The sequence below is a fragment of the Artemia sp. Qi Xiang Cuo genome, chromosome 15, assembly GCF_049724085.1.
Source record: "Artemia sp. Qi Xiang Cuo chromosome 15, ASM4972408v1, whole genome shotgun sequence".
NCBI classification, from domain to species: Eukaryota; Metazoa; Arthropoda; class Branchiopoda; order Anostraca; family Artemiidae; genus Artemia; species Artemia sp. Qi Xiang Cuo.
Window position 1 is genome coordinate 41,126,890 of NC_142808.1, and position 26,633 is coordinate 41,153,522.

At 33.5% G+C, this 26,633-nt stretch overlaps 1 protein-coding gene across 1 annotated transcript in view; it reads left to right on the plus strand.

Moving 5' to 3' along the window:
* Positions 1-22,612, plus strand: part of LOC148943675 (uncharacterized) — a 75,969-nt gene extending 53,357 nt beyond the window's left edge. Inside the window, exon 3 of the mRNA XM_089101729.1 lies at positions 22,440-22,612. The gene's annotated coding sequence lies outside the window, so the exon portion shown is untranslated. The remainder of the gene's footprint in view (positions 1-22,439) is intronic.
* The last annotated feature ends 4,021 nt before the right edge of the window (positions 22,613-26,633 follow it).

A 26,633-nucleotide genomic window follows, 5' to 3' on the forward strand; every position in this document is an offset into this window, starting at 1 on the left:
TGTTAATTTATGCTTGTTTTGAGTTTGACTCGGTTATCTATTGTATTTTCTGTTCATTTTGCATTCAATGTATTTATCAATGTGGATTTGTAGAAGTTTTACGATCTATAGACTATTAGGTTTTATTTTATTGCTCTTTTTGGTTTAATGGAGTTCTTTACATTTCTTTGAAAACTGGGATTTTATCTTAGAACGAAAACCTTCTATAGTTTTAGAGGCTATCTGTATTTTTAATTTGTTTTAATATTCAGTAAACAACAAGTTTGTGCTTTACCTTGAAAAAGCATAGAGCTGTCGAGCGCTGCTATTGTTATTTTCTGCTTGTCTTGAGTTTTACTCAGTCATCTAATGTATTTTCTATTCGTTTTGGGTTCAATTTATTTATCAATGCTGATTTGTGGATGTTTCACGATCTAAGTTCTTTACATTTCTTTGAAAACTGGGATTTTTCTTAGAACGCAAACCTTCTATAGTTTTAGAGGCTAACTGTATTTTTACTTTGTTTTAATATTCAGTAAACTGCAAATTTATGCTTTACCTTGGAAAGGCATAGAGCTTTCGAGAACTATTCTTGTTAATTTATGCTTATTTTGAGTTGACTCAGTCATCTATTGTATTTTCTGTTCGTTTAGGATTCAATTTATTTTTCAATGCTGATTAGTGGAAGTTTTATGATCTATAGATTATTTGGGTTTTTTATTGGTCTTTTTTGGTTTAATGGAGTTCTATACATTTCTTTGAAAACTGGGATTTTGTTTTAGGATGCAAACCTTCTATATTTTTAGAGGCTTATCTTATTTTTACTTTGTTTTAATATTCAGTAAACTGCAAATTTATGCTTTACCTTGTAAAGGCATAGAGCTTTCGAGCACTACTCTTGTTAGTTTATGCTTGTTTTGAGTTTGACTCCGGTATCTATTGCATTTTCTGTTCGTTTTGGATTCAATTTATTTATCAATGCTGATTTGTGGAAGTTTTACGATATATAGATTATTTGGTTTTATTTTATTGGTCTTTTTTGGTTTAAAGGAGCTTACATTTCTTTGAAAACTGGGATTTCGTCTTAGGAAGCAAACATTCTATACTTTTAGAGGCTAACCTTATTTTTACTTTGTTTTAATATTCAGTAAACTGCGAATATATACTTTACCTTGGAAAGGCATAGAGCTTTCGAGAACTACTATTGTTAATTTCTGCTTGTTTGAGTTTTACTCAGTCATCTATTGTATTTTCTGTTTTGGGTTCAATTTATTTATCAATGCTGATTTGTGGAAGTTTTACGATCTATAGATTTTTTGGTTTTATTTTATTGCTCTTTTTTGTTTAATAGAGTTTATATTTCTTTGAAAAACTGGAATTTCGTATTAGGATGCAAACCTTCTATAAGTTAGACGCTCACCGTATTCTTACTTTGTTTTAATATTCAGTAAATTGCAAATTTATGCTTAACCTTGGAAAGGCCTGGGGCTTTCAAGCTCTTCTCTTGTTACTTTCTGCTCGTTTCGAGTTTGACTCGGTCATCTCTTGTATTTTCTGTTCATTTTGAGTTCAATTTATTTATCAATGCTGATTTGCAGAAGTTTTACGATCTCTACATCATTTGGTTTTATTTTATTGCTCTTTTTTTAGTTTAATGGGGTTCTTTACATTTCATTGAAAACTGGGATTTTGTCTTAGGACGCAAACCTTCTATACTTTTAGAGGCTAACCGTATTTTTACTTTGTTTTAATATTCAGTAAACTGCCAATTTATGCTTTACCTTGGAAATACATAGAGCTTTTGAGCACTACTCTTGTTAATTTCTGCTTGTTTTGAGTTTGATTCAGTCATCTATTGTATTTTCTGTACGTTTTGGGTTCAATTTATTTATCAATGCTGATTTGAAGAAGTTTTAAGATCTATAGATTATTTGGTTTTATTTTATTGCTCTTTTTTTGGTTTAATAGAGTTCTTTACATTTCTTTGAAAACTGGGATTTTATCTTAGGACACGAACCTTCTATGGTTTTAGAGGCTAACCCTGTTTTTACTTTGTTTTAATATTCATTAAAATGCGAATTTAGGTTTTACCTTGGAAAGGCATAGAGCTTTCGAGCACTACTCTTGTTAGTTTCTGCTTGTTTTGAGTTTGACTCGATCATCTATTGCATTTTCTGTTCGTTTTGGATTCAATTTATTTATCAATGCTGATTTGCGGAAGTTTTATAATCTATAGATTATTTGGTTTCATTTTATTGCTCTTTTTTGGTTTAATAGAGCTCTTTACTTATCTTTGAAAACTGGGATTTTGTCTTAGGATGCAAACCATCTATAATCTTAGAGGCTAACCGTTTTGTTTTAATATTCAGTAAACAAAATTCCACATTTTTGCACGGAAATACCAAAACCATAGCTTACCTGAATTACCATAGCTTACCATAGCTTACCAACCATAGTTAGGTTAGCTTACCTGTGCGCGTAAGCTAACCAAAAGAGAGCAATAAAATGGAACCAAATAATCTATAGATCGTAAAACTTCCGCAAATCAGCATTGAAAAATAAATTGAACCCAAAACGATCAGAAAGTACAATAGAGGGCCGAGTCAAACTCAAAACAAGCAGAAATTAACAAGAGTAGATCTCGAAAGCTCTATACCCTTCCAAGGTAAAGCATAAATTGGCAGTTTACTAGATATTAAAACAAAATAAAAATACGGTTAGCCTCTAAAACTATAGAAGGTTAGCGTCCTAAGACAAAATCCCAGTTTTCAATGAAATGTAAAGAACTTCATTAAACCAAAAAAAGAGCAATAAAATTAAACCAAATAATCTAAATATCGTAAAACTTCCGCAAATCAGCATGGATATATAAATTGAACCCAAAACGAACAGAAAATACAATAGATAACTGAGTCAAACTCAAAACAAGCAGAAATTAACAAATGAATATTAAAACAAAAAGTTAATATACAGTTAGCCTCTAGAACAATAGAAAGTTTGCGTCCTAAGACAAAATCCCAGTTTTCAAAGAAATGTAATGAACTCCATTAAACCGAAAAAAGCAATAAAATAGTGATCGAGAGCTCTATGCCTTTCCAAAGTAAATCAAAAATATGCAGTTTACTGAATATTAAAAAAAAGTAAAAATACGGTTAGCCTCTAAAACTATAGATGGTTTGCTTCCTAACACAAAATCCCTGTTTTTAAATAAACTTAAAGAACTCCATTAAACAAAAAAAGAGCAATAAAATAAAACCAAATTATCTATAGATCTTAAAACTTCTTCAAATCAGCATTGAAAAAATAAATTGGACCCAGAATGAACAGAAAATACAATAGATGACTGAGTCAATCTCTAAACAAGCAGAAATTAACCAGAGTAATTCTCGAAAGCTCTTTGCCTTTCTAAGGTAAAGCATAAATTTGCAGATATTAAAACAAAGCAAAAATACGGTTAGCCTCTAAAACTATTGAAGGTTTGCGTCCTAAAACAAAATCCCAATTTTTAAAGAAAATTAAAGAACTCCACTGAACCAAAAAAAGAGTAATAAAATAAAACCAAATAATCTATAGATCGTAAAACTTCCGCAAATCAGCATTGAAAAATAAATTGAATCCAAAACCAACAGAAAATACAATAGATAACGGAGTTTAACTCAAAACAAGCAGAAATTAACAAGAGTAGTTCTCGAAAGCTCTGTGCCTTTCTAAGGTAAAGCATAAATTTGCAGTTTACTGAATATTAAAACAAAGTAAAAATACGGTTAGCCTCAAAACTATACAAGGTTTGTGTCCTAAGACAAAATCCCATTTTTTAAAGAAACTTAAAGAACTCCATTAAACCAAAAAAAAAGAGCAATAAAATAAAACCAAGTAATCTATAGATTGTAAAACTTCTTCAAATCAGCAATGAAAAAATAAATTGGACCCAAAATGAACAGAAAATACAATAGATGAGTGAGTCAAACTCTAAACAAGCAGAAATTAACAAGAGCAATTCTCGAAAGCTCTGTGCCTTTCTAAGGTAAAGCATAAATTTGCAGTTTACTGAATATTAAAACAAAGTAAAAATACGGTTAGCCTCTAAAACTATAGAAGGTTTGCGTCCTAAGACAGCATCCCACTATTGAAAGAAACTTAAAGAACTCCATTAAACCAAAAAAGAGCAATAAAATAAAACCAAATAATCTATAGATAGTAAAACTTCTTCAAATCAGCAATGAAAAAATAAATTGGACCCAAAATGAACAGAAAATACAATATATGAGCGAGTCAAACTCTAAACAAGCAGAAATTAACAAGAGTAATTCTCGAAAGCTCTATGCCTTTCTAAGGGAAAGCATAAGTTTGCTGTTTACTGAAAATTAAAACAAAGTAAAAATAGGGTTAGCCTCTAAAACTATAGAAGGTTTGCATCCTAAGACGAAATTCCAGTTTTTAAAGAAATTTAAAGAACTCAATTAAACCAAAAAAGAGCAATAAAATAAAATCAAACAATCTGTAGATAGTAAAACTTTTTGAAATCAGCATTAATAAACAAATTGGACCCAAAATAAACAGAAAATACAAAAGATGACCGAGTCAAACTCAAAACAAGCAGAAATTAACAGGAGCAGTTCCCGAAATCTCAATGCCTTTCTAAAGTAAAGCATAAATTCGCAGTTTACTGAATATTAAAACAAAGTAAAAATAGGGTTGGCCTCAAAACTATAGAAGGTTTGTGTCCTAAGACAAAATCTCAGTTTTTAAAGAAACTTAAAGAACTCCATTAAACCAAAAAAGAGCAATAAAATAAAACCAAATAATCTATAGATTGTAAAACTTCTTCAAATCAGCAATGAAAAAATAAATTGGACCCAAAATGAACAGAAAATACAATAGATGAGTGAGTCAAACTCAAAACAAGCAGAAATTAACAAGAGCAATTCTCGAAAGCTCTGTGCCTTTCCAAGGTAAAGTATAAATTCGCACTTTACTGAATATTAAAACAAAGTAAAAATAGGGTTAGCCTCTAAAACTATAGAAGGTTTGCGTCCTAAGATAAATTCTCAGTTTTCAAAGAAATGTAAAGAGCTCTGTTAAACCAAAAAAAGAGCAATAAAACAAAACCGAATAATCTATAGATCGTAAAACTTCTTCAAATCAGCATTGATAAACAAATTGAATCCAAAACGAACAGAAAATACAATAGATGATTGAGTCAAACTCAAAACAAGCATAAATTAACAAGAGTAGTGCTCAAAAGCTCTACGCCTTTCCAAGGTAAAGCATAAATTTGCAGTGTACTGAATGTTAAAACAAATTAAAAATACGGTTAGCCTCTAACAGTATAGATGTTTTGAATCCTAAGATAGAATCTCAGTTTTCACAGAAACGTAAAGAACTCTATTAAACCCAAAAAAGAGCAATTAAAGAAAACCAAATAATCTATAGATCGTAAAACTTCTTCAAATCAGCATTGATATGTAAATTGAACCTAAAAGGAACAGAAAATACAATAGATGACTGAGCCAAACTCAAAACGAACAGATTTTAACAAGAGTAGGTCCTCGAAAGCTCTATGTCTTTCCAAGGTAAAGCATAAATTTGAAATTTACTGAATATTAAAACAGAGTAAAAATACGGTTAACCTATAAACTAAAGAAGGTTTGTATCCTAAGACAAAATCCACGTTTTCAATGAAATGTAAAGAACTCCCTTAAACCAAAAAAGAGCAATAAAATAAAACCAAATAATCTAATGATCGTAAAACTTCCGCAAACCAGCACTGATAAATAAATTGAACCCAAAACGAACAGAAAAAACAATAGATGACTGATTCAAACTCAAAACAAGTAGAAATTAACAATAGTAGTGCTCGAAATTTCTATGTCTTTCCAAGGTAAAGCTTAAATTTGCAGTTTACTGAGTATTAAGACAAAATAAAATACGGTTAGACTCTAACAGTATAGAAGTTTTTAGTCCTAAGATAAAATCCCAGTTTTACAAGAAATGTAAAGAACTCAATTAAACAAAAAAGAGCAATAAAATAAAACCAAAAAATCTATAGATCATAAAACTTCTTCGAATCAGCATTGATAAATAAATTGAACCCAAAACGAACAGGAAATACAAGAGATGACTGAGTCAAACTCAAAACGAGCAGAAATTAACAAGAGTAGTGCTCGAAAGCTCTATGTCTTTCCAAGGTAAAGCATAAATTTGCAGTTTACTGAATATTAAAACAAAGTAAAAATACGGTTAGCGTCTAAACTATAGAAGGTTTGCATCCTAAGACAAAATTCCAGTTTTTCAAAGAAATGTAAACTATTAAACCATAAAATAGGAATAAAATAAAACCAAAAAATCTATAGATCATAAAACTTCCACAAATCAGCATTGATAAATAAATTGAACCCAAAACGAACAGATAATACAATAGATGACTGAGTAAAACTCAAAACAAGCAAAAATTAACAATAGTAGTTCTCGAAAGCTCTATGCCTTTCCAAGATAAAGTACAAATTTGCAGTTTACTGAATATTAAAACAAAGTAAAAATAAGGTTAGCCTCTAAAAGTTTAGAAGGTTTGCGTCCTAAGACAAAATCTCAGTTTTTAAAGAAACTTAAAGAACTCCATTAAACCAAAAAAGAGCAATATAATAAAATCAAATAATCTATAGATCGTAGAACTTCCACGAATCAGCATTGATAAATAAATTGAATCCAAAACGAACAGAAAATATAATAGAAAACAGACTCAAACTCATAACAAGCATAAATTAACAAGAGTAGTGCTCGAAAGCTCTATGTCTTTCCAAGGTAAAGCATAAATTTGCAGTTTACTGAATATTAAAACAAAGCAAAAATAAGGTTAGCCTCTAAAAGTATAGAAGGTTTGAATCCTAAGAAAAAATCCCAGTTTTCAAAGAAATGTATATAGCTCCATTAAACCAAAAAAGACCAATAAATCAAAATCAAATAATCTATAGATCGTAAAACTTCCATTAATAAGCATTGAAAAATAAACTGAACCCTAAACGAACAGAAAATACAATAGACTACTGAGTCAAACTCAAAACAAGCATAAATTAACAAGAGTAGTTCTCGAAAGCTCTATGCCTTTCCAAGGTAAATCATAAATTTGTACTTTACTGAATGTTAAAATAAAGTAAAAATACGGCTAGCCTCTAAAACTATAGAAGATTTGTGTTTTAAGATAAAATCCCAGTTTTCAAAGAAATTTAAAGAACTCCAATAAACCAAAAAGTGTAATAAAATAAAACCAAATAATCTATAGATCGTAAAACTTCCACAAATCAGCATTGATAAATAAATTGAACCCAAAACGAACCGAAAATACAATAGATAAGCGAGTCAATTTCAAAACAAGCAGAAATTAACAAGAGTAGTGTTCGAAAGCTCTATGCCTTTCGAAGGTAAAGTATAAATTTGTAGTTTGAATATTAAAACAAAGTAAAAATTCGGATAGCCTCTAAAACTATAGAAGGTTAGCGTCATAAGACAAAATCCTAGTTTTTCATAGAAATTTAAAGAACTCCATCAAATCAAAAATGCATCCTTGGGGTAGCTCTTGGCCCAAAGTTGTACGGATTATCAAAATTACATAGACAATATATTCCCTTAAAGTCAATTGTAGCATGTAGGAAAGCCCCCATGCTTCCGATATTTGGGAAGTTTGTTTCTTTATTAGCTACGCAATTGGACTAGAAATGAGGATCTTTATAGACAGTTTGGAATAGCTATTGGTAAGTTTGTAACAGACGAGCTATTTTCTTGCGAAACCACACAAAATAAGGAAAAAAGTCAAATGTTTCTTTATTAGCTACGGAATTGGACTAAAAATTAAGATATTTATAGACAGTTTTGATTAGCTATTGGTAAGTTTGTTAAATACGAGCTATTTTCTTGAAAAATCGCAAAAAAATCAGAAAAAATGTCAAATGTTTCTTTATTAGCTACGCAATTGGACTAAAAATTAAGATATTTATAGACTTTTTCGATTAGCTATTGGTAAGTTTGTTAAAGACGAGTTATTTTCTTGCGAAAACCCACAAAATTTGCTCTGATTCTTACAACACAGATGAACTAAATTTTATCAAGCAAACAATGAACTTTCAACGTTTCGTGAGCGTCTGCAAATTGTTTCTAGCCAAGAATTTTATCAGATCGGTTAAAAATGTGCTTTGAAAATATAGGTTTCGAAGTGCATAATTTTTATATTGATGACAATTTCTTTTAAAAGTGATTTTATTGGTGGATGTTTGCATGAATACCTGATGCGCTAAGGTTCGTAAATTTAAAAGTCATAATGGGGAAACATTTTTTGGTCGAGGGGGTGGTGAGTGGGGTGGGACTTTAAAAAAAAATGGGGTAACATTCTAAATGCCATATTTGAAAATGTGAGGTAAAAAGTTACAGAATTGGATGCTAAAACATTCACTTGTCTAAATCTTGAAAGATGAGCTCAAAGTTGACGTTCTACTAACTTTTTTCTTATACATTTTTAACTCTTAATTTGAGCCTCTATATTGAAAATTGGGGGGTGCTCAAAAAAGTTGTGAATGGTGGGCAGAGGTCTTGAGGGGCTGGAGAGAGGTGGCCCCTGGATGTTGAGGTAAAGATGAGGTCAATGTTGACATTCTGCTAACTTTTTTCTTACACATTTTTAACTCTTAATTGGAGCCTCTATATTGAAAATTGGGGGTGTCATCAAAAAATTTGGAATGGTTTAAGTGGTCTTGGGGGTTGGGGAGAGGTGGCCTCCGAAGGCTGAGAAGCGTTGTGGTTAGAGTCATTGATGGTTTATACTGATAATTCTCTCACTAATCCAATATTGTGTACTTGTCTATTATAGCGACCACAGAGTTTCCCTCCGAATCTTCTTCTAAAGTGTCTCAATATGTTTCGGCCCAAAAAATCCCTAAAATGCTGATTAATTTGTTTCACCAAAATAATCTCCTAAACGTAATTTCTGAATGTTCCCTTGTTTCGGCATCCTTTTGTGATATAAGAGAAACCTTACGTAAGTCCATTGGCCTAGAAATAGGTGTCATTGATCTTGTCCCGTTAGACACGCTCTTATATGACAATGATGTAAACTTCTGTCTGTATTCATTAGGCTTAGAAACATCAAACAAGTTGACCAACAAACAGAACTATGAAGCAACATCAACTCATATAACCATCAAATAATATAACCATCAAACAATATAACCACCAACAGACAGAACTATGAAACATCATCGATATCATATAACCATCAAACCATATAACCATCAACAAACAGAACTATGAAACAATATCAAACCATATAACCATCAAACCGTATAACCAACAAACAATATAACATTGTTCCATTGTGTCGTGAAACGATATGTTACTTTAACCTCAAAGCGTGTTCATTATAAATAAAATCTCAAGGTTGAATTGCGATGTAAGAGAAACTTTACGTAAGTCCATTGACCTAGAAAGAGACACATGATCCTGTCCCATTAGACACGCTTATCTGACAATGATGTAAACTTCTGTCTGTATCCATTAGAAACATCAAACAAGTTGACCAACAAACAGAACTAAGAAACAACATCAAATCATATAACCATCAAACAATATAGCCATCAAACAATATAACCATCAACAAACAGAACTAAGAAACAAAATCAAATCATATAACCATCAAACAATATAACAATCAAACTATATAACCTAAAAACAATATAACCATCAACAAACAGAACTAAGAAACAACATCAAATGATATAACTATCAAACCATATGACCAATCAAACCATATAAACATCAACAAACAGAACCATCAAACCATATAACCAATAAACAATATAACCATCAAACTCTTATCTGACAATGTTGTAAAATCTCGTCTGTATTATAAGTCTCTGATTGGTCTAAAAAGATGCACGCGATTTTAAACCGTTAAACTCGATTATAGATGGCATCAGAGGTGCCCCCCCCCCCAGAGTAATACCTCTTCCCCTACTGTTATGCCATGAGGGCATATACGGTTTTATGGAATGGGAGGTCGTATAAACTTCAAATGGGGCTTACTTGAATTGAAATTGTCAGTTATTTTTCCCTTTTTAAGGGTCAAAGTGGTTTGAGAACAACCGCCCCCTCCCACTCCTTGCTTATCATTTACCTTGATATCTTAGATCAAAATCTGGAGACAACAATTTTGTTCATCGTAGAAATTTTGATACACCCCTTCTAGTTCCCTTTTAAGTGTCAAAAGTGATGGACGTCAACTAGCCCCCCTCCTTTTCCTCAACTACCCCTCTTTTCACTAAACGCATCTGATTGAAATTGTGCGATGACAATTTTGTTTAAAATATTCCGAAGGACCTATAACAGTGCCCCCAGGGTTGAATCAACCCTCAGAGCCCCAGGGCAAGGGCTTTAAGTTATGCTCTGGGGGCATATAAGATTTTTATAAAATGAGTGGTCATATTAAACTCAGAAGGGTCTCATTTTATTTTAAATTGTAAGTTATAGAGCCCTTTTTAAGAATCAAAGGGATTTGAGAGCAGTTACTCACCCCCCCCCCCCCCGCATTCCCATCATTTCACAAAATAAACATCCAAACAAAGTTTTGAAACATCAATTTATTTCAGCATTGTTTAAAGGTTCAGTTGCTCTGTGTTTGGGGATTTCAACCTTCTCCCCACCCCAACCCCCCCCCCGAGGCCTCTTGGCAAGGACTGTAAGTTGTGCAATTTGTTCATTGTTTGCATATAGTATATGTTATTCAGAAAAGGTATGCATGTTTGACTTCTACTTCCCCAGAATACGAAGGATATTAAGACTAACCTTTCAGGGATTGTTGAAAAAGTGTTGAACTAAATCAAAACATTTTATGTGTATATGGGTTGTTAAAATGGTGTAACTCAGGAATGACTCAGCACATTAATTTGTAATTTACAGGAAGTGATAAGGGAGATGATCAATGAACCAAATAGGCAATATTTGCAAGCGACTACTACTACAACTACTGCTGCTTCTATTGCTACCACAAGCACTAGTACTACTACCACTACTATCACTAAAACTTCTACTTCTGTAGTTAGTACTAGACTGAGGATATTAAAAATATCTTAGGAAACGCTGAAGGGAACGTTGAACTAAATCAAAACATACTATGTGTATACAGCTAGCAGATAGGGCGTATCCGCAATATTCTTGGAACGGCTTATCATATCAAGAGGAAACTTCAGGGGAACATGAGTGGGATGTCCAGTTGACCAAAAGACAAAATTTACCTGCTACTACAGCTATTAATACTGCTGCTACTATTGTTACCACTAATATTAATACACTATTACTGCTACTACTGTTCCTAATACTTCCACTACTACTATGATACTAGTACAATTAAGGCTACACGGATGAAGGTGATAATATGACAGAATATTGAGGGAGAATTTGGATTAAATCGAAACACACTATTCGCATGCAGATTGTCTAAAGGACGTATCTCAAGAATTGATTTGGGTGTTAAAATGAAACTTTTGGAGAATACTCAAAGGGGAAGATCAATTGACAAAAAGATAATATATACATGTCACTAATGACACTAATACCGCTGCTACTTTAACTAATACTGCTACTGCTACTAAACTACTCTAACTACTACTTCAATCGCAACAACTTGTAAGACTTGGAGTACTAAGGTGAAAAGGGCGTCAAAAAGGTGTTAAAAGCACACATCAATAGTATTTTTGGATCGGCTTGACGTGTCAAGGTAAAACTTTCGGGGCATCATGAAAGCGGTGTTCAACTGACCGAAAAGCAATATGCATATGCTACAACCACTATTTATACTGCTACTACCACTGCTACTACTACTTCTAATACAACGCTAACACTGCAACTACTTCTACTACCACCGAAACTACTGTGATAATAGTACTAGTAAGACTAAGTCTATGAAGGTAAAATTTGAGAGAATATTGATGGTAAATTCGAGCTAACAAAAGACACTATGTGCATTTAGATTACCAAAATAGCGTATCTTAAGAATTGATCTGTGTATTAAGTTGGAACTCTCAGAGAATACTTAAATGGCAAGATCAATTAACCAAAAGGCAATATCTGAACGTTACTACTAATGCTAGTACTACAGCAACATTTACTAGTTCTACTGCTACTATTACTATTGCTACTATTCACCATAGTAGAACAATCCAGCAACTATTTCCTTAGGGATATCGGGTGTGTCCACCCTCCCCCCAGTTATGCAACTGCTTTAAGACTATTATGTTGCTTTAAGCGCATTTTGATTTAAGACTAAATGTTGATTTAAAATAAATGAAAAGGTATTGTGTTTATGGTTGCCATTAAGATACCACAGCAATATATCAAGAACGACTGGGGGCATTAAGTTGAAACTTTTGGGGCTATTACTTTTACTACTTCTCTTCTTAAAATTTTAATAAATAAAAAGAGTGTTAGTGTATCCAGATTGTCAAAGAGCATAGATTGAATTTTTGGGTAATGATATTAAGTTTTATTTTTCAGACCAACTTCAATAATTATGAAAATAAAATAAAAAATATTGTCAGGACTAAAAATTGCTGAAAAAGTTTCTCCGATACACAATTAGCAACTTGTACTTACTTACTTGTACATGTTGCACGTTCAAGTCGCATTTAGGCTCATTGTGGCACCCAGCAGACGACGACAAGTTTCTTTCCAGAAATTTCGTTCTCCATAATATCAAGCCAGTAACGATCCCAAGGTCACTCAAATTTTCGGGAACCCCCAATTGGCTCTAGTTCAGCCCTGACTGTCGCAAGCCATGTTTTCTTCTGTTCTCCTGCTTTCTTCTTCCATACTGATAGTGGAAGGCATTTGAGGCATTTTTTGGTAATATGCTCTTCTGATCTCCGCATGGTGTGGCCAAACCCCTTAGACGCCTCCTTTTTACAACATCAGAGAAAAGTGGGCGATCCCCATCTCATCTCCTGACCTCTTCGTTCGAGACTCTGTCTGAGAGGCGAATGCCTAGTATATATTACAGGCATTTCTGATGGAATACGTCCAAGTTTGACGCTTCTGCTGCTTTCAGTGACCACGTTTCACACCCGTAGAGAAGAACAGAGAGTACCGTGTCTTCGTAGACTCAGAGCTTGGTACGTGGAGAAATTTTGCTACGCTTCCAAAGTGAGTTCTTTAGCTGCAGGAAGACGTTCCATGTTGAGGATATACGGTTACGGATCTCCTCTGATGATTCCCCAGTTGCATTTATCATTGAGCCAAGGTATTTAAACGACTGAACGTCCTCGATTTGACTACCATTTAGGGTTACAGGGGTGTCATCCCTTCCATCTGTCCGCATCGTTTTCGTCTTCGGTAGACTTATTTGGAGGCCAGTCAAAAGTGCTGTGCTTGCTACTTCATTAATCATGGCCTGGGTGTCTGTAACAGACTCAGCAAGTATATACACATCATCAACATAATCAAGATCCATCACTGACATGAATGGGCTCAATTCCAGATTTTGATACTTGTTGAAGGCCACGACAATCTAATCAATAATGACGTTGAATAACATTGGTGACAGAACCCATCCTTTACGCACACACTTCTCAATCAGGACTAAACCTGACCGCTCACTATCAACTCTAACTGGGGTCGTGGCTCTATCGTAGTATGTCTTCAGTAGTCTTGTAATCTTCTCAGGGACTCCGTCCTCCTTCATTGCGATCCATATGGCGTCCCGATGGACCGAGTCAAAAGCCGTGATGAAATCGATAAGGATTTGGATTGTCTCCTGCTGGTGTTTGAAGTGATGTTCTAAAACCTGTCTTAAGCTAAAGATCTGATCACAGCAGCCCATAACTGGTCTAAATCCTTCTTGTTTGGATAGCGTTCGGGAATTTCTAGGGTCTCGGAACCAATTTAGAAGTATTATTGCAAATATCTTTGCATCAATCGGGATGTGGGATATGCCTCGGTAGTTTTTACATTCCATTCGGTCTCACCCTCGGGGCAAGGGTTTTAAGTTATGCCCTGAGGGCATATAAGAACAATGTTGGCACAATATACCCTTTATTATTTTTTTTTCCTTTAGAGCAGGGCACTTCATATGGAAGGGGTCGTCATAGAGACTTCAAAAGGGGCTCCTTCGATTGGAAATCGAGAGTTCTTGGGCCCTTTTTAATAGTCAAAAGGGATTGGAGGGCAACAAACACATCCAATCAAAATTTCGAGATAGCCATTTTGTTCAGCGTAGTTGATTTCCAGATAGAAAATATGTTTCTGAGAAGGACACTCCCCCACAACCCTCAGGGCAAAGGTTTTGAGGTATGCCCTGGGGGCATATAAGGTTTTTAAAGAAGGCGTTGTCGTAGAAACTTCAAAAAAGGCTCATTCGATTGGAAATTCAAAGGGTTAGTCCCCTTTTTAATAGTCGAAAGTGATTGGAGGGCAACTATCCCCCCCCCCCCCCCACGCCTATCATTCCCCCAAACACATCCAATTAAAATTTCGAGATAGCCATTTTGTTCAGTGTAGTTGATTTCCAGATAGAAAATCTGTTTTTGAGGAGGACACTCCCCCACAACCCTCGGGGCAAGGGTTTTAAGTTATACCCTGAGGGCATATAAGAACGATGTTGGCACTATGTACTATGTGTTATTTTTTCTTTTAGAAAAGGGTACTTCATATGGAAGGGGTCCTCGTAGAAACTTCAAAAGGGGCTCATTCGATTGGAAATTGAGAGTTCTAGTGCCCTTTTTAACAGTCGAAAGTGATTGGAGGGCAACTAGCCCCCCCAAGCCCCTCATTTCCCCCCACACCGCCCATCAAAATTTAGAGATAGCCATTGTGTTCAGCGTAGTTGATTTCCAGATAGAAAATATGTTTTTGCGGAGGACACTCCCCCACAACCCTCAGGGTAAAGGTTTTAATTGAGACCCTGGGGGCATATAAGGTTTTTAAAGAAGGTATTGTTATCTAAACTTTAAATTAGGCTCATTGGTTTGGAAATTTGAAGGGCTAATACCATGTTTAATAGCTAAAAGTGATTGGACGGAAACTCGCTCCCCCCCTCCCTCACGCCCATTATTCCCCTAAACACATCCAATCAAAATTTTTTGATAGTCATTTTGGTCAGCATAGTTGATTTCCAGATAGAAAAAATGTTTTTGAGGAGGACAATCCCCCACTACCCTCAGGGCAAAGGTTTTAAGTTATGCCCTGGCGGCATATAACGTTTTTATAGAAGGTGTTATCGTAGAAACTTCGAAAAAGGCTCATTAGATTGGATATTCAAAGGGCTAGTGCCCTTTTTAATAGTCAAAAGTGATTGGAGGGCCAGTAGAACCCCCCCCCCCACGCCCATCGTTTCCCCAAACACATCCAATCAAAATTTTGAGATAGCCATTTTTTTCAGCGCAGCCCTCAGGGCAAGGGTTTTAAGTTATCCCCTGGGGGCAAATAAGGTTTCTAAAGAATTCGTTGTCGTAGAAACTTATAAAAATGCTCATTCAATTGGAAATTCAAAGGGCTAGTGCCCTTTTTGATAGTCGAAAGTGATTGGAAAGCAACAAGCCCCCCCCCCCACGCCCTTCATTCCGCCAAACACATCCAATCAAAATTTTGAGATAGCCATTTTGTTAACTTGATTTCCAGATAGAAAATATACTTTTGAGGAAGACACTCCCCCACAACCCTCAGGGCAAGGGTTATAAGTAATGCCCTGGAGGCATATAAGGTTTTTATTGAAATCTTTGTCGTAGAAACTTGAAAAAAGGCTCATTCGATTTGAAATTCAAAGGGATAGTACCCTTTTTACTAGTCGAAAGTGATTGGAGGGCAACTAACCCCTTTCCACGCCCACCTTTTCCCCAAACACATCCAATAAAAATTTTGAGATAGCCATTTCGTTCAGAGTATTTGATTTCCAGATATAAAATGTATTTCGCAGGTAGACGCTTCCCCAAAACCTTTAGGGCAAGATTTATAAGTTATGTCCTGGAGGCATATAAGGTTTTTATTGAAATCTTTGTCGTAAAAATTTGAAAAAGGGCTCATTCGATTTTAAATTCAAAGGGATAGGACCCTTTTTAATAGTCGAAAGTGATTCGAGGGCAACTAACCCCCCTCTCACGCCCACCTTTTCCCCAAACACATCCAATGCAAATTTTTAGATAGCCATTTTACTCAACGTAGTTGAAATTTTTGGAAATTAGGTCTTTAAGGATGACAACCCCTCCCCCCACAACCTCCAGGGTAGGGGTTGTAAGTTATGCCCTGGGTCATATAAAGTTTTTATTGAAAGCGTTATCGTAGAAACTTCAAAAGGGCTCATTCAATTGGAAATCGAAAGGACTAGTGCCATTTTAATAGTTGAAAGTGATTTGATAGTGACTAACCCCCCTCTCACGTCCACCATTTTCCAAAACACATCCAATAAAAATTTTGCAGGCTAAACTATAAAGTCTTAAAAAACGAGAAGATTTAAAGTATTATTTTCTTATTCCCTGAAAAGATTATGTCAGTATAAAACGAACAAAATTAATTTAAAAAACTTTTTCCACAAAATAAGTTTTTCAAAGAAAAGTAAAGAGCTCCATTAAACAAAAAATTTAGCAAAAATAAAACAAAATAATCTACCAAGCGTGAAACTACCACAAATCAGCATCAATAAATAAATGAAACCCAAAACGAACAGAAATTACAATAATGAACCGAGTCAAACTCAAAACGAGCAGAATCTAACATAAGTTGGGCGCAAAACCCCTATGCCTTCCCAAGGCCAGAACAAAATTTACACTTTACAGAAAAAAGACAAATGAATGTGCATCGTCAGTTTATTATACACATACTGATATTTGGTAATCAAAATGTTTATATTATTTGATTCATTAAAGTTATAAAAGTAAAAACATTTATATTTTTTCAGTAAAGTGCAAATTTTGTTCTGGCCTTGGGAAGGCATGGGGGCTTTGCGCCCAACCTATGTTAATTTCTGCTCGTTTTGAGTTTGACTCGGTTAATTATTGTAATTTCTGTTCGTTTTGGGTTTCATTTACGAGTATTTATCGACGCTTATTTGTGGTAGTTTCACGCTTGGTAGGTTATTTGATTTTATTTTTGCTAAATTTTTTGTTTAATGGAGTTCTTTACTTTTCTTTGAAAAACTTATTTCGTTGAAAAAGTTTTTAAAATTAATTTCTTACAGACGTCATACCTCTTTAGGAGCGAATACACTTCCGCATGGCACCAATGCCTGCGAAGCTGGGAAGTTCAATATTAAGATTTCCAATACTTTAACATTGATTGGCAATCTCGCAATTTTCAATCGATAGCCTTTTCTCCTCTTAGGGGCAAAATTGTTGTTTCACGCTACAAAATGTCAAAAAATACCAGTTTGCGGGGGAACTATTCTTTGCCACTTCAAAAGGGAACGACAACTTATAATATTTGTTTGGATAAGACTTTTTCCAATTTTCTAGAATCATTGGCTTGATGTGGCTACTCCTGAAAAAAAAAAAAAAACAAAGAACATGGTTCTTCGATCATTCTTCTTGGAGAAAGAAGCAAATTTTTCATTTTTGTACAGAGGGGCTTGAAACCTCTGCAACAGTGTTCTTTTAATGATGAATTTGAAGCTCTAATTTTCATCTACATCTTCAGCCATTTGTAGGACATCTGCCTTTTTTTACAAATCAAGCATCTCTCAGGCTCGTAATTATGATGGGTAACCCAGAATTTAATAAACCTTATGCATTAAGAACCTAAATATGTTATATAGGTTCTATATAGGAACCTATATATGAACCTGCATATATTATATATGTTATTGTATATAATTTTTTGTAAAACTTTGGGATTTGTTATCAAAATTTCTTTTGTGTTTTCGTCACAACTATCAAGAGTAACGTCCCCCTTTTGACAACCTGCATACAGACGGCGTGTTTTGATTCAGTTCATCTTTCCCATAAAAGTTCACTGTAATTTTCAATTTCACCTTCATACCTTTTGCCATAGTTGCAATAGTTGTCATAGTAGCAGGGGCACAGCTAAGGGGGTGGGGAGACTGGGGTTCTCTGAAAAAGTTCCGAGGTTTGGTGTTCAGCGCCGACACATTGGAATTTAGCTTGTGTTTTCAGTTGAGTTTAGCTTATTTGTCGACACATTCGACGATTTTGTCGGTATATTTTTTATATTCCCCCCAATCTCAAACCCAAGCTGTGCCCCTGTATAGAAGTAGTAGTAGGAGTACTAGTAGTACTAGCTGTAGGCCTATCAGTAGTATTAAAATAATAGCACTAGTACTAGTAATTGCAGTCAGCTGAACATCCCCCTCGTGATGCCCTATAATATTCAGCTGCATACGGTGAAAAAAAGAAGAATAAATAATAAATTGTGCCCACAAAGGCATCGCTATTTCACTGCCTATGATAAGAAGGTAAAGTCAAAAGAAATCTAACGAAATAATGAGAACATAACTCTTAATAAATGTATAAAATATATATTTGATACAGATGGGTTGAAAATTTCGTTCAAATCAATATTAAATATGTACACATGTTATCTTAATTGCTATTGTATTTTCTTGCATTATTTCTAAAAATAGCTTCCTTCCTACGAAATGTATTTTCTCATTTTTATCCACTTGAACTGACATGCGAATACAAAATGAAGAGTGGTCTTCTAAGGAAGTGGCATAAAAGTGTAAATTTCTGTGGATCAAAATTACTTACTCCCTCTCCTGCATAAATTTCTGTGCTCATTGTGTGTTTGTGTTGTTGTTTTTTTTTATTAAATAGTCGTGTCTCTACGTGATAAAAAAAGCCAATGTTTTGCTTTTAGCCTCAATCTGTAATCAAAGTCATGAGTATATTCATGTAGTCGTAAAATAAAACAATTGTAATATATTTTTTTTTAATACACAGATAATATACAATAAAAATTTTTCTCTTCTTAGTCAAAGAATTAAACTGTAATCCTCATTTCCACCTTTTCGACTACAACCACAATTCATAGGCTAGATGAAGTTTTCATTGAATCAAATTAGTGTTACCCCTTATTCTCACTAGCCTAATTTATTTTTCTAATATCTTTTCTCCTTTTCCTTGGAACTTTAATGTCGCTAACAGATAAGGCAATAAATAGTCAAGGTGCATTGAGTAATTGCCATTAAGTTGGTTTATGTCAGACAAGGGAACAATTAATGAAAGAAATGGAGAATGAAAGATCCATTTTCTTCCTGAGTTGTGTTTATGAAAGGATAGTCTTTGGTAACTCAAGTAAGGATAGGCGACATTATTCTTTATTTCGTCTTGTACAGCCCTCGTTAATATCCGAAGAAAGCTCAATTGATTGGTTCAGATCAAATAACTCCTAAGTTATTTGAATTTCAAGCTATTTAGACGGTTGTATTTTTACCAAAATCTGTTGTACCTACTTTCCTTAATTCAAAAAGTAGTTTAAAATTGAGATTTCGATTGCAAGCTTTTTTTATCATTTGTGGGATGCCTAGAATAGATGTTTCTTAATAATAGTAAGTGAAACTGAAACACATATTTCTGTATCCCCTTCTCAAGTAAATAATTTGAACTGCAACATAATTATAAAGTACCACATTCGGGGGCCATATGTTTTTAGTCGATTTACTGTCATTAATATGACACCCTTAATAATATTTTAACCCAACTGAAATATTCAAATTGGAGGATTAATTTTTAATTTACGATTGTTCTTTGATAGTTAGCATAAGACGCTACTACATTCTCCTTGCATAAGAATATACCTGCTTACTTACTTTTGGTGGCAACCAGATGATAAACTATCATGTCTGGCACCAAAAGACCTTGGAAATACTTCTGATGGCCACTTTAATTGCCGGCTGCAGCTTTCTTGGCGGTCCTTATGCAGTCTTTGTTCCATCTCTGGTCATGTCTTATAAGACTTCCCCGTGATTCTGAATCCTCCTTGAAGTTTGTCAAAATATCTCTACTTGTCCAACTAGTTTTGTTTCAAGAATTACTGATTCACAGAAAAGAAGGTCTCGGACATGTCCTTCTGGACGATTCAAAGTGCAACAAACGAGTTTGGGGTGCAGTTTTTTGATAATTAACAATATTTAGTTTTCGTTCGTTATTGTTAACGGAATATTTCCAGTTATTTCTTCGAGTATACTCTTATATTACATAGCTTCCAGGCTCTTCCTTGCGTCAGACAAATCTTTGACTTCCTTTACAATGATTAAAAACATTAGTTACCCCACTCTTCTTTGCATCAGACAAGGCCGTACCCACGATTTTTTTTTCAGAGGGGGTATTACTCAAAAAAATTCGGGGGAGGGGGGTTACACAAAAAATCCTCAAAAAACGCATACAAAATTTGTGTATATTCATTTTGTTACGTTTTTACGAATCAAAAAAAAATTTCGGGAGGGGTTCAATCCCCCTTAAACCCCCCCCCCTCTCTGGGTATGGTTTTGGCGTCAGAAAAATCATTGACTTCTTATAGGATATTTAAAAACATTATTTTGATAGATATAGAACAATAAAGAAGATTTTCAAATTACTAATGCTTTACGTCATCGGCGTTTCAAGTCTTTTGCTCAGTATTATAAAGAATAAAAAGGCAATGATATCACAATAAATCACATATGCAGTTATCACATTGTAGAGAAAAAATGTGGAAGAAAATATTCAGCCACGTTTCATTTGACCTCCTCAAAGTTTTAAGGCTCTTCAAATAATTTAATGCATTTTGATATAATTCCCTTATTATGCCTTAGTCGACCTCAGATCGCCTCTTAAGAAAATAGACTCAACTGCTTCTTCCTAAATTTAAATAGCCAAGCAGGGCCCAGTCAGAATGTTTTAAATTTTAATATTCATCTGGATTTTAGGCTCAGAGGATTTAATTTATTGACAATTCAATTGTTATATTTCTATTAGTATATTGGTAATGCTATTACTCTTAATACAAGTAAAAGGTGCTGTTAGAGCTTCATGGAATATCCCACCGCTATCTGTTAAAATTATACTTATATTTTTTTCAAAGTTGGCTGATTTGTATCTATAATTATTTTTGACATATATATATATATATAGGCCTACATTACTTTTTTTAGCACCTGCTAAGAAAACCCCAAAAAGCTTGTTGACAGCGGGTGTTAGTCCTATCTATTCTACATTTTCAAGTAACATATTTTTGCATTATTCTATATACCATTCATACGCAACTCATACATATACAACAAGCATTCTACTTACATGAAATACAGACATGGTTACTATTCTTTTGCACGGAAAAATTCCTTTGCTGTGGGTTATGACTATGCACTCCTAATGGGTTATGACTATGCTGGAGATTACTCTACGCTGAAACTTTAACTTAGTCTTAGCGTGGGCCACTTCTGCCAAGCCATAAATTCTAAAAAAAAAGCTTCCATATATATATATATATATATATATATATATATATATATATATATATATATATATATATATATATATATATATATATATATATATATATATATATATATATATATATATATATATATATATATATATATATATATATATATATATATATATGTATATATATATATATATATATAACTCATAACATCAAATACCACACTGCCTTTCTATATCTTAAATTATTAGTTTATGTGCCACTTTAGGCTGATAATAACTCATTAGAAATCGCTACATAAGAAATATGTTGCAACAAAGTTTCAACTACCTTTCTATAACAAAGTGCCTCTTTCTATGCTAAATTGATAGTAAATTTCTGCCCAGGCTAGAAGTAATCTATGGAAACTCCTTATATAGAAAACTTATAATTAAAAAAAAGCCTATCAAAGTCTTAGGACTTAAAATCTGATCCAAACATGCAGATTTGTTTTAGGCAATAAAAGTACTAAAATAAATTCCTGGTTATATGTTTTAAAATATAGGCCTATCTCATTTTGTTTATCCGCAACCAAGCAAAAATAGTGTGTTCGAAGGAAAAGAAATTAAAAATATAAAAAAGCAAGAAAAAACAGAAAGCAATGCTAAATATGTAACATGAAAAGAATGTAATGAATATAAATACCTAATTAGCGAGCATACCATACTTTCACTAAAGCAAAGCTGAGAAACGAATAAAAAATTGAGGACGTAAAACAAAAACAGTTCATATTCAAACTGGTTTTTATCCTTCTATCTAATTCGTTTTAAAACACTTTTCTCATTAGTCATATATGCCGATAAAACTAAGCTGCTTTTAATAAATTTAAAAGATTGAAAGAAAACTTTAATAATATAATAACGAAAGAGTTCATATGAAAAAGAAAACCTACCATTGAATTCACCATATTTGAGAGTTTTACTGTCAATATCAGTGCCCATATTTCAGTTTTTAGCTGCTGTTTCATCAAGGAAGTTTAAAGACGTTGTCTTACTCTAACGTTTTCTTTCTTCTTTTAGGGTTGTGGCATCATAGCATTGGATGATGAAAGATGAACGAATATTTTTTTTCCAGACATGGTTTTTTCTTATCTATTGCCTTTCCATTGGTATAAGCCTTTTGCAATCTTTTGTCCACATGCATTCATTTGGCTTTCAAATATCAAATTCAAGAATTATACTTGCATTTTTGAGTGCTACGCTTAAATTAGTGACCTTAGATTTTACTGTGGTAAAGTTATTTATTTAATTATTTCAATAAAAATTTGAATATTATAGAATAGGCTATGTTCCCAATTATTAAATGTCTTCTTTACGATTTTACACAGGATTATAAAGAGCAAAATTCGGCCGAATTGATGCAGTATGTGTTTAACCTGATGAATATGTTTGGTCATACATTTTCAATCTAAAACTACAAATCGTAATAACTTATAGTTCTTGATTCCTCTCACTCCAGCTGTTGAATGAGAAGACTTAATGCTCCTTAACGATTAACTTGGAGCTGTTACCTATAACTCCTAATGGAGGGGGAAAAATCCAGATCAATATGTCACGTAGAAGCTGGTCACTGTCCAAGCATACCACGTAGGTTTGATAACTCCAACGATAAGATAGATAAGACAAGCTAGATAAGATTGTAATTTTATTTCACAATAATATGATAATTTAAATTAGTAACCCTAAATTCTCAACCCCAAACAATCTGCTTCATTATTGTCTTCCCCGTGAAGCTCCATGGCCAGGAAAAGCAGACGACAAAGAACACTAACAAAGAAACTTCAATAGACCAATCTTCTTATATGTTAAATATAAAAGCAATGACAAAATACAAAAATTAGTAACCCACCTATAAAAGGCTGTATAGAAAATTTTTGATTCAGCTGGCGAATTATCAGTTGACCTCAGAGGACCCAAATTATTGTAGAAGTTATGTAAATGCATGGTAGCAATACTTGTAATGATACTTTGATTTCAATAAGTCACTGGCGAGAATCGTAAATAGAAATAGAACAAGAAAATAAAAGTGTAAATGAATGAAATCTGACAGAAATAATAATAATATATTGATTTGATGTATCTAAATCATTTACAAAAATACTTTTTGTTGATTTTTGATGATTTCGTCCTATTTGAGAGCATCAGTGGATTATACAAGTCCACAAGTGCTTCACCACCTAGTTCTGTGGAGAACTAAGAGCTTACTGAAGTTATACAGCGTGTCTTTTTTACCGAAAAAAAAATTATAAATTAATCTTAAATAACGAAAGATAACTTTTGTACATACTAAAAGAAATAATGGTACTTAACATTTAATATCTCGACAGAAAAATCACTCTACAAAATATATCACACAATCTAAAAGAAAATATTTACCTATAATCTATGAATATCCTGGCAAACCTACCCGCCCATCTTAGATTTCAAAATTCCTACGGATTTGTAATTTTGAGAAAATGGGACATCTCCTTCATATACAGAAAGCTACTGAAACTTCAAGTTCTTCACTTCTTTTCAAATAGTCGAGAGAGAGATCAGATTAAGGCATAGTCATACTTCCTGCATCTTTGCTACTAAAAATACCAGCCCTATCCTACCCCTAATGTAAACTAATGAAGGAAGAAGCTGCTTGCCAATTACTTGAGTCTTAGTTTTAAACCATAGTTGAGTAAAGTTGAAAATTATTTCAGTCAATTCTAAGCCTTTTTTAAAGCTTTTAATGTAAGTAATTGCGCCCAATTTAAGTTAATTACATCCTTATTTGAGGTTTGATGCGTTTGACCAATAGGTCACAATTACATTCTTAAGTCAAAATTTTTTGAAAAACAAAATATTACCTAAATTTATAGTTGAGAATATCTGTTTACGAAAAAATACTCAAAGGAGACTATTTTTTGTTCATTACAGAATCAAATAGACTTTCTACTTTCTATGTACATTTACTGGTTCGCATCAGAACTCCATAAGCCCTTCTTGGCTTCCTATCAGGGTTGCCACCGTCAGTAGGATTTTACTAGATCTGATAAAAAAACAATAATCTAGTAAATTTAGAGGATCTAGTAAATTTCCCAAAATCTAGTAAAAAGTCATGATTTATAAGAACTCCATCTTAGCACTAAGCACTCCATCGTCTGAATTGCTTCGTGATTATGAATGGTAGCTGTTTTTTCTTCGTAGATTGTTATTTACTCTTTCAATATATCTGAATCTTATGACCTGAAGACCATTGATAAATTTAAAGCCGGCTCCACCAGCAAAATTTCCAGAATCCAAGATTCCAGACTATTGTTTGACGTCTTGCATACACCGCATCTGGAATATGAAGCCTATCCACTAGTACGTCCAAATAGTAATAAAAAAAAGATTTTTGAACTTATAGGTTTCGTGCGGTAGCCGCACGTGCAAAAAAATTTTTTTGAGTGTTTAGTAAAAACAGATACGATTTAGTAAATTTTTCCTCTCAGATTTGGTAAATTCTTCCAGGTCAGGGTGGCAACCCTGCTTCCTATGACTTCCGTCCTAAACCTGGGGCTATTGCAGTGATCGCTTAACATTATTCATTATACTTAAATGCCATCTTATAAAATTCTAACTTTGTTTTAGATGACAGTAGTAACTGCATGCTTTATAGCATCACCTCTTGAGACTTTACGTTCCGTATAATCAAATTCGTGGCTGAAATCGACCATAGATCTTAAATGAGAAGCTAAAAATAACATAACGATCCGATTTTAAATATTAAAACAATGAATTCTGTGAAATGGAATCTTAATTTAACAGAACTTCGTAAAATATATTGATCTTAGGGGAAAACGAATGATTCATTTGACTCTATGCAACGTTAATGCAGTTAGCAGAATAATTTTAATAAGCTTTGTACCCACTCCCCTGCCAACAGAAAATAATACCTTATTACCCTGATTAATAACTTGGAAAATATCAATAATATGATTGTAATGACAAATGATGAAAACAATATTTTCATTGAAAAAAGATTTATTTTCATGATTCGTCTTTGGTGACATAAATTATTTATAAAAATTTGTACAGCCAGTTAAGATAGAGAGAGAAAGGGGAAATATGTATATCATAATTTCTATGGCTTTACTGATCTGGAGAATGGTTTGTTAGTTATTTCTTAGTTTCACCGATATATTAGATTGATTTGATTCCGTGTATAACATAATTATTTTCTGTTCAAAAATACAGACTACAATATATTATACCTCTTAAAAGGTTGTGCTAACTTCCAGAGAGCAATCAACATGTTTAGGAGCATGAAACAAGCAATAATCTATTGAAAATTTTTTAACTCAAATTGAATTTCGATCTTGTATATTCTTTTTCTCTTACAAAATCCTGTTAAATTTTTTTAGGACGTTCAGCTTAATCACTTAGTGTTTTCTTTTTTTGATATTTGTTTTCTTTTTACTCTGAGTTTTTTTTCAAAATTTTTGTCTGTTAAATTCACCTTTTAAATAAATGCCATCTCTCCAACGGATATTTCGAAGCGAAAGTCAAGCGTGTGTCAAATCAGTTATTAAAGGATTCAGTGCTAGGCGTACCATTTTTAGATTCTCGGCGCATCTCAGAGTTCTGCGAGTTCTCCGTGCTGTATTGACGAATGGGAACACTAGTCCATATAACTCTAACTGGGTAGTAGATATACTCATACAAAACGATTGTTCATTATTACCCATGCCACGTACCTTTAGAGCTCTATTTTGGATGGTCAGAAATGGTCCCAACAAGGTATTAATAGTCCCTTCAAAAAGATAATATCAGTATTGTCTGAAATCAGACCTAGTGAGAGACTTTTAGATACGAGTGGGCAAGCAAGATCGTATTAGATGTTTAGAATAAGGAATCTTATCAATATTTTTCCCATAGGAGGATCAGACCGGATCTTCTTGTGTGCATCATGAGAGATCTGGTGAAAAATGCATTCCCATATGACTTAGCCATTTCAATCAACTAATGGCTTCACTTTAAACTTTAAAAGTCGACGCAACCCCTTACATTGAGTGACTAATAGATCTTTTGTCTTTGATGTGTTAAGGTTGACCATTTAAGCATCGTGTCATTTTCATTCTTCAGAAGATCTGTCTGTGAGAAAACAGAAGTTTGTCTGAGGGTCTTTATGTCTATGCACAGCTGCAAAGACTCTGGCCGCAAACAGGTGGAAAGAATAGAATATTTTTGCTTTTGCAAATG